We start from the raw sequence: 14,172 nt of genomic DNA, 5'->3' as shown, positions 1-14,172 counted from the left end.
TTGTGATTTAAAAAGAAATATTGTCCTAATTCTTCAATTTCCCTTTATTTCCAATGTATGACCTACTTATCATATTTTAAAACCTATAGTATTTTAAACTGATGAATTTTTGGATAGTACAACATCTTAGAATGGGAAAATACATCACAGTTTTTCATGTTCTTTTCATACATTTTCACATTTATCAGTTCTGCTTTGATACTACAAATTACAAAATATATTAACAACCCAGCTAATTCAATTGGCAGAACACAACATTCTAAAAAGAAGTTATTTAGGATTTAATTTTTCTTATTCTGGAAATGATCTTATAATATCAAATTAGTTTTATTTAAAGCTTTGTTATGAATACAGTGCTACAAGCAGACATATTACTTTTATTGATTAAAGTTCACTGATTACAAATCTAATTAAACAAGTATAACAAGTATATATCACATATCTTTATGTTTGTTAATGTCTTTCCAGAAAAGTATCCATGTTGTATAAATCAAATAATGTGTGGACATAGTTTCTCATTGTATACACTTTTTGTCAACTGACCTTTAGGTGTTTAGAATAATCTTCCTGTCTTATTCCTTTTCTTGTCTGCTCTTTCCTGTAATTGGGCTTCTTTTCCTGGTGAATATCTTCAGATTTTTGTCATTTTTAAAATATAATTTCAATTATCTGCTGGTTATTTTCATTCATTTATCTCTGTTATTTATTTATGACTTAATTACTGGTTTTAGAAATACTCTTTAGGTTTTTGTTATCTCTTTTTTTTTTCATTTTTTGGTTTAACATCTTTAATGTATGTACTAGTCCTAGAAACTTCCTTAAAGTGAATTCACTGAAACCATAAAAATGGAAAGGGTGCATTTCATCTATAATATAGTCTAAATATATTTCATGTCTCTGAAAAGTTTCTTTAATTGTTTCATGTTTTTAAAGAGGCTTTTGTAAAATTTATTAAAATTTGAAGAAATTTCCAGTTACTTTTCTATATGTAATTTCCATTTATAAGTCTATTGTAAATGGAGAACATAAATTATAATATTTATGTAATTAACATGCATTTATAGCTGAGAATGTGCTTTCTCTCTCATGGTGTCTCACCATACCCTGGATTTGTTATTGTTTGTTTGTTTTTATGTAGACAGTACTGATTTTGCAAGGAGGACTTCATAAATGGCAGTGAGTTAAGGTGACATTTAGTCATCATGTCTTCAATGATTCTCTGCCTAGTTACTCTATCATTTAATTGCAAAAAAAAAAAAAAAAAGCCAAAATCAGTACATAAATAATGGAGTATAACTTTTGACATCTTGGTAAATTAATATATTTCTTATGTCTGAAATATACTATTTTTATAGTTTTATTGGTTATTTTATCAACATTTCAAATGTTACCCCTTCCCAGTTCCCCCTCCACAAACCCGCTATCCCCTCCCCCAAATTCTTGCCTCTATGAGAGTGTTCCCCACCTACACACCCACTCCTGCCTCAGTGCCCTAACCTTCACCTATTCTCTGTCATGAAGTCTTCCCAGGACCAATGGTCTCCCCTCCAATTGATGCCAGATTAGGCCATCCTCTGTTACATATCCAGATGGAGCAATGGTTCCCTCAATGTGTACTTTGTGGTTGGTGGTTTAGTCTCTGGGAGTTTTGGATGGGCCTGGTTTGTAGCTATTGTTGTTCTTCCTATAGGATTGCAAACCCATTCAGCTCCTTCAGTCCTTGCCTTAATTCTTCCACTGGGGATCCTGTGCTCAGTCCAATGTGAGCATCTGCCTCTATATTTGCCAGGCTCTGGCAGAGCCTCTAGGAGATAGCTACCTCATCACAAGTTCATACACAAAATCAAATCATAAATTGAAGTAGAAGTTTGAAAGTTATAGAATGTTGACATGCATATTCATTAGGAGTAATTATCTGGCTAAGTATCCATCACCTGGCACAGTTCCACAGGTTCATTGAAAGTTGAAATCTATAACTAAGTTATTAGTGAAGTTTTGTATAGCAACAGTCATTCAATATTATCTTCTGTCCTAGCACCTATAATAAATTGTTAGTTCCCTTTTATGACCTTTGGTTAATTGCTTTACAACCTCTTGAAATGTGCTCTAAGTACCAGAGAAAATCTGGGTACTATCTAAGAGCAATTAACTGGTGACACATGGGAGACTGACAAGAATTCCCATTGCAGTTTTGACTATCACAAAAGGATCTAATAGCAGTCCCACTATACAAGAACTTAACAATAACTGATATAATTTTAGGAATTCTTATAGGATCATCAGTAAGACTTAAGTCATCTATTTGTCTATATAACATCCCCACAAGACAGTACATTTTCATAGATCTGCAGAGACATGTTCCAAAGGGGTGGGATAATACCCAGTGGTTGTTAAGTAGGTTTAATAATAACAGGAGAAGCATACTAATAGCAGGAGTCTTTCTTAAAATAAATTATCTTAAACCTTGTTTAGGCCTAAGCAAATCTGTTGCAGATGAATCTAAAGCAGACCATCTCAGGAAGATCACCTGCTAGTTATTAGCTTGTCCTAGTACGGCTCCTGACACTAGCCCTCTGTTTGAATGCAGCAGCCCATTTGGGCCTCTGCCCCAACCTTCTCTACTTTTTATTCTTTTACTAAAAAAAGGAAAACAAAGAAAGAAACAAAAATCCCAGTAACACAATGGTCAGTTAAAAACAAATAGGTAGGCTGCTGGTTTCTGAACTTTGCAGAAATGCTTGGTTTTAGAGATATAGGAAACCCCACATTTTGAAAGCTCCTGAAATGTTACTTTCTACCTAAGGTGCTTCTGTATTTTGTCTTTCATGGGTAACAACTCATCACATCAAGAAAAATTAATAATACAGCAACAACAACCAACAAAAAGAAATCAGAGGTCTATAAGTGATACTAAAAACTCATGGCAGGAAATTTACCCCAAAACAAGTAACCTGCTTTTGATAAGAGGTCCTAGAGGAAGCCCCCAGGATTGCAGAAGGGGATCCCTGATGCATAAACTCAGGTTGCTTATTTCACCTACTGCTGAGAAATCCAGGAAGAGAAGCCACCTTCTCTCCATTTCCTGCCCATTACAGCTGCTGCTTTCAAACATGTTCTAAATTGAGCACACCAGGATGCTTCAATGCACTACATCCTTCAGATGATTTTGATGACTATGAATGTTTTGAAGACTTCCCTGTTGTAGGACCAAGTGACTTTAGAGAAAGCAATAGAGGATATTCACAGAACAATTGCTTCCTTTTGCTCTGTCCACACCCAGTCTACCCTGTACCCTTCCCTTCCTCTGCAAACCCCATCTCCACAGGTTGGCTCTCTATCAGCTCCTCCTTAAAACTACCAAGCCTCTTTGAAATCTCTGTTACCCTGTTTAAAATCTGGATATCCAGACATTCTCAGCTAATGTTCACCCCACTTGAAGTAAACCATTTAATTGGTATACTTATCAGGCAGATGATTTTAAAGAGCTCAGACAGGCAATCAAAGAGGATGACATTCAAGCCTCTTGGACCAGATCCCTTCTCCAAAGAGATCGGAAGTCTCAACACAGCCCACGATTGATGAGAGGTTAGTCATTGCTAGCTGCCCACTTTTCGTGCAATGGGAAGCCTTATGTTGTCATGAATGCTTCCAGCAATTCAGGTGGAATCGTATGATAGTGTGATGAACAGTTTGGCCAGGGAGTCTTAATGGTTAAAGGATCTGCTCCCAGAAGCCTTACTTCCAAGAATCTGTTCTCAACCATATGAGTCATCTAGTACTCCAAGAGCTCCTGGGACAAAACCATCAACCAAAGAGTACACATGGAGTTGCCCATTGCTCCAGGCACATAGGCAGCAGATGATGGTCTTGTTAGACACCAAAAGGAGGAGAGTCGCTTGGTCCTGTAAAGACTTGATGCCATAGTGTAGAGGTATACCAGGACAGGAAAGCCGGGGAGGGTTGATTGGGGAAAGGGAGATGTCTTATGGGATTTTGGGGGGAGCGGGGAACCAGGAAAGGGGACAACATTTGAAATGTATAGAATATATCTAATAAAAAAGAAATATATGTAGTAAAAATTAATGAGACATTTAGAAAAATAAAAAACAGAATTTGTTCTCACCTATAAAGTTGATTTCATTACAACTTTCTTTATATACGACTTTCTTTTATATGTATATATATATACATGTGTGTGTGTGTGTATATGTATATATTATTTACATTTCAAATGATTTCCTCTTTTCTGGCTCCCCACTCCCTGAAAGTCCCATAAGCCCTCTTCCCTTCCCCTATTCTCCCATCCACCCCTTCCCACTTCCCTGTTCTGGTATTCCCCTATACTGAGTCTTTCCAGAACCAGGGGCCACTCCTCCATTCCTCTTGGACATCATTTAATATGTGGATTATGTCTTGGGTATTTCACGTTTCTAAGCTAAAATCCACTTATCAGTGAGTGCATACCATGAGTGATCTTTTGAGACTGGGTTGCCTCACTTCGTGGTGTTCTCCAGTTCCATCGATTTGTCTAAGAATTCATTGTTTCTGATGGCTGAATAGTACTCCATTGTGTAAATATACCACATTTTTTATATCCATTCCTCCATTGAGGGACACCTGGATTCTTTCCAGCTTCTGGCTATTACAAACAGGGCTGCTATGAACATAGTGGAGCATCAGTGAATAAAGAGTATACTCATGCAATCATCAAACTCAGGGCCGAAATCAATCAAGTAGAAACAAAGAGAACTATACAAAGAATCAACAAAACCAGGAGCTGCTTCTTTGAGAAAATAAACAAGATAGATAAACCCTTAGTCAGACTAACCAAAGGGCACAGCGACAGTATCCAGATTAACAAACTTAGAAATTAAAAGGAAGATATAACAACAGAAACTGAAGAAATTCAAAAAAACATTAGATCCTACTACAAAAGCCTATACTCAACACAACTGGAGAATCTGGAAAGAATGGACAGTTTCCTAGACAGATATCAGACACCAAAATTAAATCAGGATCAAACATATCATCTAAACAGTCCCATAACACCCGAAGAAATAAAAAAGTGTCATAGAAAGTCTCCCAATAAAAAAAAGCATGGGACCAGATGGCTTCAGTGCAGAGTTCTATCAGACCTTCATAGAAGACCTAACACCAATACTCTTCAAACTAATCCACAAAATAGAAACAGAAGGAACTCTACCCAACTCATTCTATGAAGCCACAATTACGATGATACCAAAACCACACAAAGATGCAACAAAATCCCACTAAAATCAGGGACTAGATAAGGCTGTCCTCTCTCTCAATATCTTTTCATTATAGTACTTGAAGTTCTAGCTAGAGCAATTAGACAAAATAAGGAGGTCAAGGGAATACAAATTGGAAAGAAAGAAGTGAAATTATCACTATTTGCAGATGACATGATAGTCTACTTAAGTGACCGGAAAACCTCCACCAGAGAACTCCTACAGCTGATAAACAACTTCAGCAAAGTGGCTGGTTACAAAATCAACTCAAGCAAATCAGTTGCCTTCCTATACTCAAAGGATAAGCAGACTGAGAAAGAAGTTAGAGAAATGTGACCCTTCACATAGCCACAAACCATATAAAGTATCTTGGTGTGATTCTAACCAAACAGGTGAAAGATCTATACGACAAGAACTTCAGGTTTCTATAGAAGGAAATTGAAGAAGACCTCAGAAAATGGAAAAATCTGCCATGCTGGTGGATTGGCAGGATTAATATAGTTAAAATGGCCATCTTGCCAAAATCAATCTACAGGTTCAGTGCAATCCCCATCAAAATCCCAACTCAGTTCTTCACAGAGTTAGAAAAAGCAATTCTCAAATTCATCTGGAATAACAAAAAACCCAGGATAGCTAAAACTATTCTCAAGAACAAAATAAATTCTGGGGGAATCAGTATCCCTGACTTCAGGCAATACTACAGAGCAATAGTGTTAAAAACTGCATGGTATTGGCACAATGACAGACAAGTGGACCAATGGAATAGAATTGAAGACCCAGAAATGAATCCACACACTTATGGTCACTTGATCTTCGACAAAGAAGCCAAAAACATCCAGTGGAAAAAAGATCGCCTTTTCAACAAATGGTGCTAGTTCAATTGGAAGTCAGCATGCAGAAGAATGCGAATTGATCCATTCTTATCTCCATGTACTTAACTCCATTCCAAGTGGATCAAGGATTTCCATGTAAAACCAGACACACTGAAACTAATAGAAAAGATACTGAGGAAAACCCTTGAAGACATGTGCACAGGGGAAAAGTTCCTGAACAGAACACCATTAGCTTATGCTTTAAGATCAAGTATTGACAGGTGGGACCTCACAAAATTACAAAGTTTCTGTAAGGCAAAGGACACTGTTAAAAGGACAAAACAGCCACCAACAAATTGGGAAAGGATATTCACCAACCCTATGTCTGATAGAGGGCTAATATCCAATATATACAAAGAACTCAAGGTTCCCTGTTAGACCACAGGGAACCAAGTAACCCTATTAAAAATGGGGTTCAGATCTAAACAAAGAATTTTCACCTGAAGAAATTCGGATGGCCGAGAGGTACCTTAAGAAGTGCTCAACATCATTAGTCATTAGGGAAATGCAAATCAAAACAACTCTGAAATTTCACCTTACACCAGTCAGAATGGCTAAGGTCAAAAACTCAGGAGAAAGCAGACTGCTGGTGGGGTTGTAAGATGGTACAACCACTTTGGAAATCAGTCTAGTGGTTCCTCAGAAAACTGGACATGACACTTCCAGAGGACCCTGCTATACTTCTCCTGGGCATATACCCAAAGGATTCCCCAGCATGCAATAAAGACACATGCTCCATTATGTTCATAGCAGCCTTATTTATAATATCCAGAAGATGGAAAGAACCCAGGTATTCCTCAACAGAAGAATGGATTCAAAAAATGTGGTATATATACACAATGGAGTACTATTCAGCTATTAGAAACAATGAATTCATGAAATTCTTAGGCAAATGGATTTAGCTGGAGAACATCATACTAAGTGAAGTAACCCAGTCTCAAAAGATCAATTATGGTATGCACTCACTAATAAGTAGATATTAGCCTGGAAACCTGAAATACCCAAAACATAATCCACACATCAAATGAGGTACAAGAAGAATGGAGGAGTGGCCCCTGGTTCTGGAAAGACTCAGTGTAGCAGCATAAGGCAAAACCAGAACAGGGAAGTGGGAAGGGGTGAGTGGGAGAACAGGGGGCGGGAAGGGGGCTTATGTGACTTTTGGGGAGTGGGGGACCAGAAAAGGAGAAATCATTTGAAATGTAAATAAAAAATATATCGAATAAAAAAAATAAGTAAATGAAACAAAGCAAAAAAACAACAAAAAAGAAAAGTCACAAAAGAACACATGTGTACTGTAATATAAATAAATAAATAAATAAATAAATAAATAAATAAATAAATGGTCAGAATACCCACAGTACAACTCACAGACCTTAGGAAATCCAAGAAAAAGCAAGAGCACACCAAAGTGTGTATGATACAGTCCAACTCAGAAGGGAAAAAAATAAATCTCCGGAGGTAGAGGGAGAGAGAAGGGGGAGCGGTAAAGGGGCCAGTTCAGATACAGGAGGAGATGGTTCAGGGATTTGAAAATAGGTGTGTAGCAGTGGAGTTGCCACTAGAAAGTCCCAGATGCCAGGGACCCAAGAGGTTCCCGGGACCTAACAGAGAGAACTTTAGTGTAAATACACAACAAAGGGGAAGTAGAACCTGTACAGACCATATCCAGTGGATAGGCATGGTCCCCTGGTTGAAGGATGGGGCCGCCCATCCACCTCAAAAATATTAATCCAGAATTCTTCCTGGCCAAAAAATAATAATAAAATAAAATAAAATAAAATAAAATAAAATAAAATAAAATAAAATAAAATAAAGCAGGGACAAAAAGTGGAATAGAGACAGAAGGAAAGGCTATTGAGAAACTGCCCCACCTAGGAATCTATCCCATCTGCAGATACCAAACCCAGACACTATTGCTGATGCCAAGATCTTGCTGACAGGAGCCTAGTACATCTGTCCCCTGAGAGATTTCCTGACAAGATGGCACCATACGTGTGGGGAGACCACCCTATGGAATCCAGGCTGTGACCATGATGGCATTGCTGCCCAGGTAGTGGTGCAAAAGAAACTCTGTAAAGAGCAGGGTTTGAAATGGCACCACCTCGGCTGTGAGGTGTGGAAGTGAACAGCGGTGACAGGATTTACCACCAATTAAAGAAACTTGGCAGCTCCTTGGATTGGGATTGAGCCTGCTTCACCATGGATCCTAACTTGTCAGCAACTGTGACAGGCTTTTGTTAGGTTCATGAAGAAGGGTTCATCTACCACAGCACTCGCCTAGTCAACTGGTCCTACACCCTACACTCTGCCATTTCTGACATTGACGTGGAAAAGAAGATGCTGACAGGCTACACGCTATTCTCTGTGCCTGACTACAAGGAGAAGGTGGAGATCGGAGTCCCCGTGTCCTTTGCCTACAAGGTCTAAGGTTCAGACAGAGAAGAGGAGGCAACAAGCTAGATTGAGACCATGCTGGGAGCTGTAACTGCCCAGTTACCTGGAAGGGAAGCTGGGGATGTATGGGAAGGTGGTGAAAAGAGATCAAGACAAAGACAACATTGCTGTTCAAAGTCTTAAGGTTTAATGGAGGACTCAGAATTTTAAAGTTTCAGGAACGACCCTTCCACCTAATTCCAGCGTATGTTCAAGAGATGGTCTGGCTGTTTCCTGGGGGTTGGCTCCACTGCTTGGGCAGCTGGGCAGGTCACCTGCTTAATTCAGGAATTTGTAGATCTGGAGAAAAAATGAACTTCACCTTGGTTTGAGCTCTCCACCCTAGGTGGAGGGGATTATGGCTAACACGGGAGTTATTGCTCAAAGGCTGGGAAAGGAACTTCACCTTGGTCAAGGTAAAGTTCCTGCCAGGTGGCATGGTACCCCAATGAGGCTCTCTATAGGGAGAGATGGCTGTATCTGTGCACCCCAAAGAATCCAGATACCAGCATTTAAAGGGAAAGTGTATCCTTCACTTGTTTTTGTCCTGGAGCCTTCCCATCGTCTTTGATGAATTTCTGGACATGTAGTTTGGTACAGGTGCCAGGAAGTGAAGATCACACTGACCCATGACCAGAATGATTATGAGGTTGGGCAATGACGTGGGCTCAAGGCCATTAGCATCATGGACTCAAAGAGGGCCCTTGTCAATGTACCTCCACCTTTCCTGGGCCTGCCCAGGGTGACGTCAGAAAGGCTGTGCTGTTGGCACTGCAGGAACAGAGTCTGTTCTGTGGCATGAAGGACCACCGCATGGTAGTACCACTTTGCAACCGCTCCAAGGATGTGGTGGAGTCTCTGTTAAGGCTTCAGTGGTACATGCGCTGTGGGGAGATGACCCAGGCTGCCAGTGCTTCGGTGATCTGTGTGACCATGAACGGACGGGGCATTCGTGAATGGACAACATCTGAGACTAGTGCATCTTTTAGCAGCTGTGGTGGGACCAACGAATCCCTTTATTGCAGTCCATAACCCTGTGGTACCTCCTGTGAGGACCCTGACAGATGGTACTGGATAAGCGGACACACTGAAGAAGTAGCCCGAGAGAAGGCAGCACAGGAGTTTGGAGTGTCCCCTGACAAGGTTAGCCTTCAGCAAGATGAAGATGTGTTAGACTCCTGGTTCTCTTCCAGTCTCTTTCCCTTCTCCATTTTTGGCTTACCCAATCAGCCAGAAGACCTAGGCGTGTTCTACCATGGGACCCTGCTGGAGATAGGCCATGATATCCTCTTTCTAGGTGGCCCAGATGGTCATGCTCCACCTGAAGCTCACTGGGACATTGCTCTTCAGAGAGGTCTATCTCCATGCAATCGTGCGTGATACTCATGGCAGGACGATGAACATGTCTCTTGGCAATTTATCGACCCCCTGGATATCATCCATGGAGTTTCCTTACAGGATCTCCATGACCAACTACTAAAGAGCAACCTGGATCCCAGTGAGGTAGAGAAAGCCAAAGAAGGACAGAGGACTGACTTTCCAGCAGGGATTCCTGAGTATGGCACTGGTGCTTACGCTTTGGACTCTGTGGCTACACCTCCCAAGGTCGAGACATCGACCTGGATATGAACAGGATCCTGCAATACCGTCATTTCTGCGACAAACTCTGGAATGTCACCAAGGTTTCCCTGCACAGCCTTGGGAAGGGCTTTGTGCCCTCACTAACCTCCAAGTTTGAAGGGCAAGAGAGCCTGGTGGACAGCTGTATCCGCAGCAGGCTCACTGTGACGTCTACTTGGAGTGCCTAAAACCTGTGCTGAATGGCGTGGACCAGGTAGCAGCAGAATGTGCTCCACAAACCCTCTACACTTGCCTGGATGTTGATCTGAGGCTGCTCTGACCCTTCGTGCCCTTTGTCACAGAGGAGCTATTCCAGGGGCTGCCCAGGTGGATACCCAAAGCTCCTGCTAGCTTTGTATTACCCCCTACCGAGAGCCCTCAGAGTGCTCCTGGAAGGACCCTGAAGGTGAAGCCGCTATGGAGCTAGCGCTGAGCGTCACTGTAGCTGTGCTCCCCCTGCATGCCTACAACATGCTGAGCCGGACCAGGCCCTACTGCTTCTTGGAAGTGGCTGATGAGGCCATGGGTGCCTTGGTTTCCGCAGTGTCTGACTATGTGCAGGCTCTGGTCAGTGGAGTGTGGTGGCTCTCCTGGCCCTGCGTGCTCCTGCACCACAGGGCTGCGCTGTGGCTGTGGCTTCAGACCACTGCTCCAATCACCTGCAGCTGCAGGGGCTAGTGAACCCAGTCTGCTAGTTGCGCAGGCTGCAGGCCAAGTGAAGTGAGGCCCAGGGATAGGCTCAGTGGCTGCAGGAGTGCCTTGCTGCCTCTGGCTACTCAGCAAAGATGCCCCTTGAGGTCCAGAAGGCAGATGAAGCTAAATTGCAACAGACAGAGGCAGAGCTCAGGAAAGTGGATGAGGCTGTTCCAGAAGATGCTGTGACCCCCCCCCCCCCAATTCCAATCCCCAGCCCACCAGTGTCCACCAACAGGAATGGCAGCAATAAGATTTTTGCCCCTCCCCAAAAAACAAGAATTAATAAAGTCTTTATTTCATAGTAATGAATACTTTAGCATAGTTTGGTTCTATATAACCTATAAAATAAGAGTTAAGGGGGAACCGGGAAAGGGAAAATCATTTTGAATGTAAACAAATAATATTGAAAATAAAAATTATATAAAAAGAATATATCTAAGAAAAAATAAAAATACATAAAAAGAGTTAAGATAAATAATCAAATGTGAAAATCATTTTTTCAAACCCACGATAATGAATACTGTTTAAGAATCCAAAAAATGTAAGTAAAAGTTATGAAACTTTCAGTTAATAAAGGAAGGAGACATTTTTTAATGGTTATATAACATCGGTTCGTTAACAAGATGCACTTCTTTGAAACGATACTAATTTGAAAGGTAATGAAAATGTTGTAATGTTAAAACAAGGTAAGACATTGGCAGCACAAATGGGGGAGTGGAGTTCCTCAGACTTTACTCATTATGTCTTATGATGACATTTTATAAACTTCTTAGGATGGTGGGGGGAACAGTCTTCAGTATAGTATCTGTGACAAAAGAATCTTTCCAATAAAAGGAAAAGATATCTTGAAACAGTGAAACAGTCATATGCAAAATAGGGTGACAAAAAGAGAATGGTGTACTGAGTGTACGAATAGTCCCACAACAAGTAGAGAGGTGGAGGGCAAAGTGAGATAATTCACTTAGGATTATGGTTTATTTCTTTGTCTCTGAGGTGGCAGAACTGTGACATGCAAAGAGCAATTCTATTGAAGATTGCTGCTCTCATAACTGTGCTAGACTTTCTTAGAAAGCATTTTTTTACTTTCAGGATTGCTATGTTGCAAATATCTAAGGAACATAATCAATTTTTAAAGTATTGGGGAAAAACCTGATAGAGAAACAAGTTGCATTGTTTATAGTTATTTATTAGAAGTTAGTGTCCATATTAATAGTGAAAACATAAACATATACTTTTAGTTCTGTAAGAAAATGGTAATGAAAATTTAGCAACAATATATTAAGTCATGTAAACTGTCTTACATTATTTCACTCAAAACTTTGTAAAATAAATAATTCTCCTTTTAGAACATAGATAATATATAAATATTTCATTAAAGTACATGTCTAAAGTCATATAATTCTTAAGTACTATTTCATAGGGAAAAAGTAAGACAGTAAACTTAACGTTAAAGTCTCCAAATGCCATGGTTTTCAAAGATGCATGTCTGCTTGGAAACAAAAATAACCACATCTGCTGTCACATCTGCACAGTTTTGTCTCAGAGAAATCTAACTTTTAAGTAGACTATGCTGTCCAATGAATTTCACTCTCAAAGGAAATCATCATATCAAAAACCCTCATTATTTATTACAGCCCATATTATATATTATACTACAATTTCAGGAAAAGAAATCTTAAGAAAAGAATTTTCATCAGTGTCTTGGCTGTCAGACTTAAACTTTTCTCTCTTAGATGTGAAAATGGAGACACACAGAGGGATAATTTCTGGTTTCCATGGGCTCCAGGGTAATAATTTTCAGAACTCTGACAGAAATCTTTGTTGGACTTTCTTTTGTGATTAAGTTCTGTCTGGAACATTTCTCTGTCTCCTCTTGACATACCTAAGCTAGATAATCTCTGACTTATCTCTCGACTGTTTCATTTTCCACCTAGTAGAGAAGTTGTTTAAAAATTATCTACTAGATTAATTTCCAATCCCTGTGACATGCAGTTCTTCCAATTCTGTATTTCTACAGAAAATCAAGATTCAGCTTTATATAGTAACTAATAAATCTTGGGGCTTTTTCTCAGTCCTTCACCTTTCATGTCTTGTCTTGGAAACAGTATTGATACAAATTTTAAAAGTTCCAATGTTACTTTAAAGGTGCGATGGTAACAAATGTAAGAGAGGAAATTTAATTAATGCCTTTTTGCTACCTTTAATTTTTTAAATTCTTTGCTCCTAAAAATTAATAAATAGTTTTGCGAATGATGAAGTTGTGTTACTGAGCTTTTTGACTACATCAATAGTCTGTTTGCATTCCCCAAAGTGCATTCATAGTTATTGATGTAACATTCTAAGAAACATCATGAGTTGTTCCACAGTTACATTTGGAAAATCTATGCTACCTATGATTGTGTATAAAATAGCAAATAAATTACATTAAAATATATTAGTTACAAGTACTATCACATTTCCATAAAACAGTTAATAGATTTTTAATTGTTTTATTCTTCTTAAGCTAGAGGGCAGAAATGAGGAATCAACCTTCTTATATCGGATACAAAATCTCATGATTGCTAACTAGAGCTTCTAATGTATTTGTTCTGGGATTTACTCGAGATGTTTTGATCCAGAAAAGAAAACTGAATCAGTTCACAGTTGTTGAGCCAAAACATGAGGCAGAAAGTTCAAATTTGAAGAGCTTTTGATAAATATTCTAAAATTATTTCCAGTTAATACATTTTACAATTTTAAATATTGATGAATTGATTCTATTATTAATTATATAAAACATATTGATTCAATAGGCATAGTTTTATAAAATATAAGTTGTATATATGAATATATATCAGCATATATATATATATATACAAGTATATAATAAATCTGTGTATGGTGAGAATCAAGTACAAAATTATATTTATGAACTAATTTAACATTCCTGTCAATTTCACCCATGTGTTATTATCACATCAAATTTAAGAACCTATGATGAGAAAATTAGATTGGTCTTTTATTTTTTATTGGTTATTTTGTTTATTTACATTTCAAATGTTATGGCCTTTCCCAGTTTCCTCTCTGAAAATTCCCCATCTAACTCCAGCTCCTCCTGCCTCCATGAAGATGTTCCCCCACCTACCCACCCCTCTAGAATTCCACTACACTGGAGTATCAAGCCTTCACAAGACCAAGGGCCGCCCTTCCCTTTAATGCCAGATAAGGCAATCTTCTGCTACATATGCAGCTGGAGCCACGGGTCCATCAGTGTGTATTCTTTGGATGGTTGTTTAGTCCCTGGGAAGTCTGCAGGGTCA

General features: G+C 39.3%; 1 pseudogene; it reads left to right on the top strand.

Annotated features, from left to right (window-relative positions):
• Window positions 1-7,637: 7,637 nt before the first annotated feature.
• On the top strand, window positions 7,638-13,442 carry LOC127667104 (valine--tRNA ligase-like; annotated as a pseudogene).
• The last annotated feature ends 730 nt before the right edge of the window (window positions 13,443-14,172 follow it).

This window comes from Apodemus sylvaticus, chromosome 16 (assembly GCF_947179515.1).
Source record: "Apodemus sylvaticus chromosome 16, mApoSyl1.1, whole genome shotgun sequence".
In the NCBI taxonomy this organism is placed as follows: domain Eukaryota; kingdom Metazoa; phylum Chordata; class Mammalia; order Rodentia; family Muridae; genus Apodemus; species Apodemus sylvaticus.
This window is presented reverse-complemented; position numbering and strand designations above follow the sequence as displayed.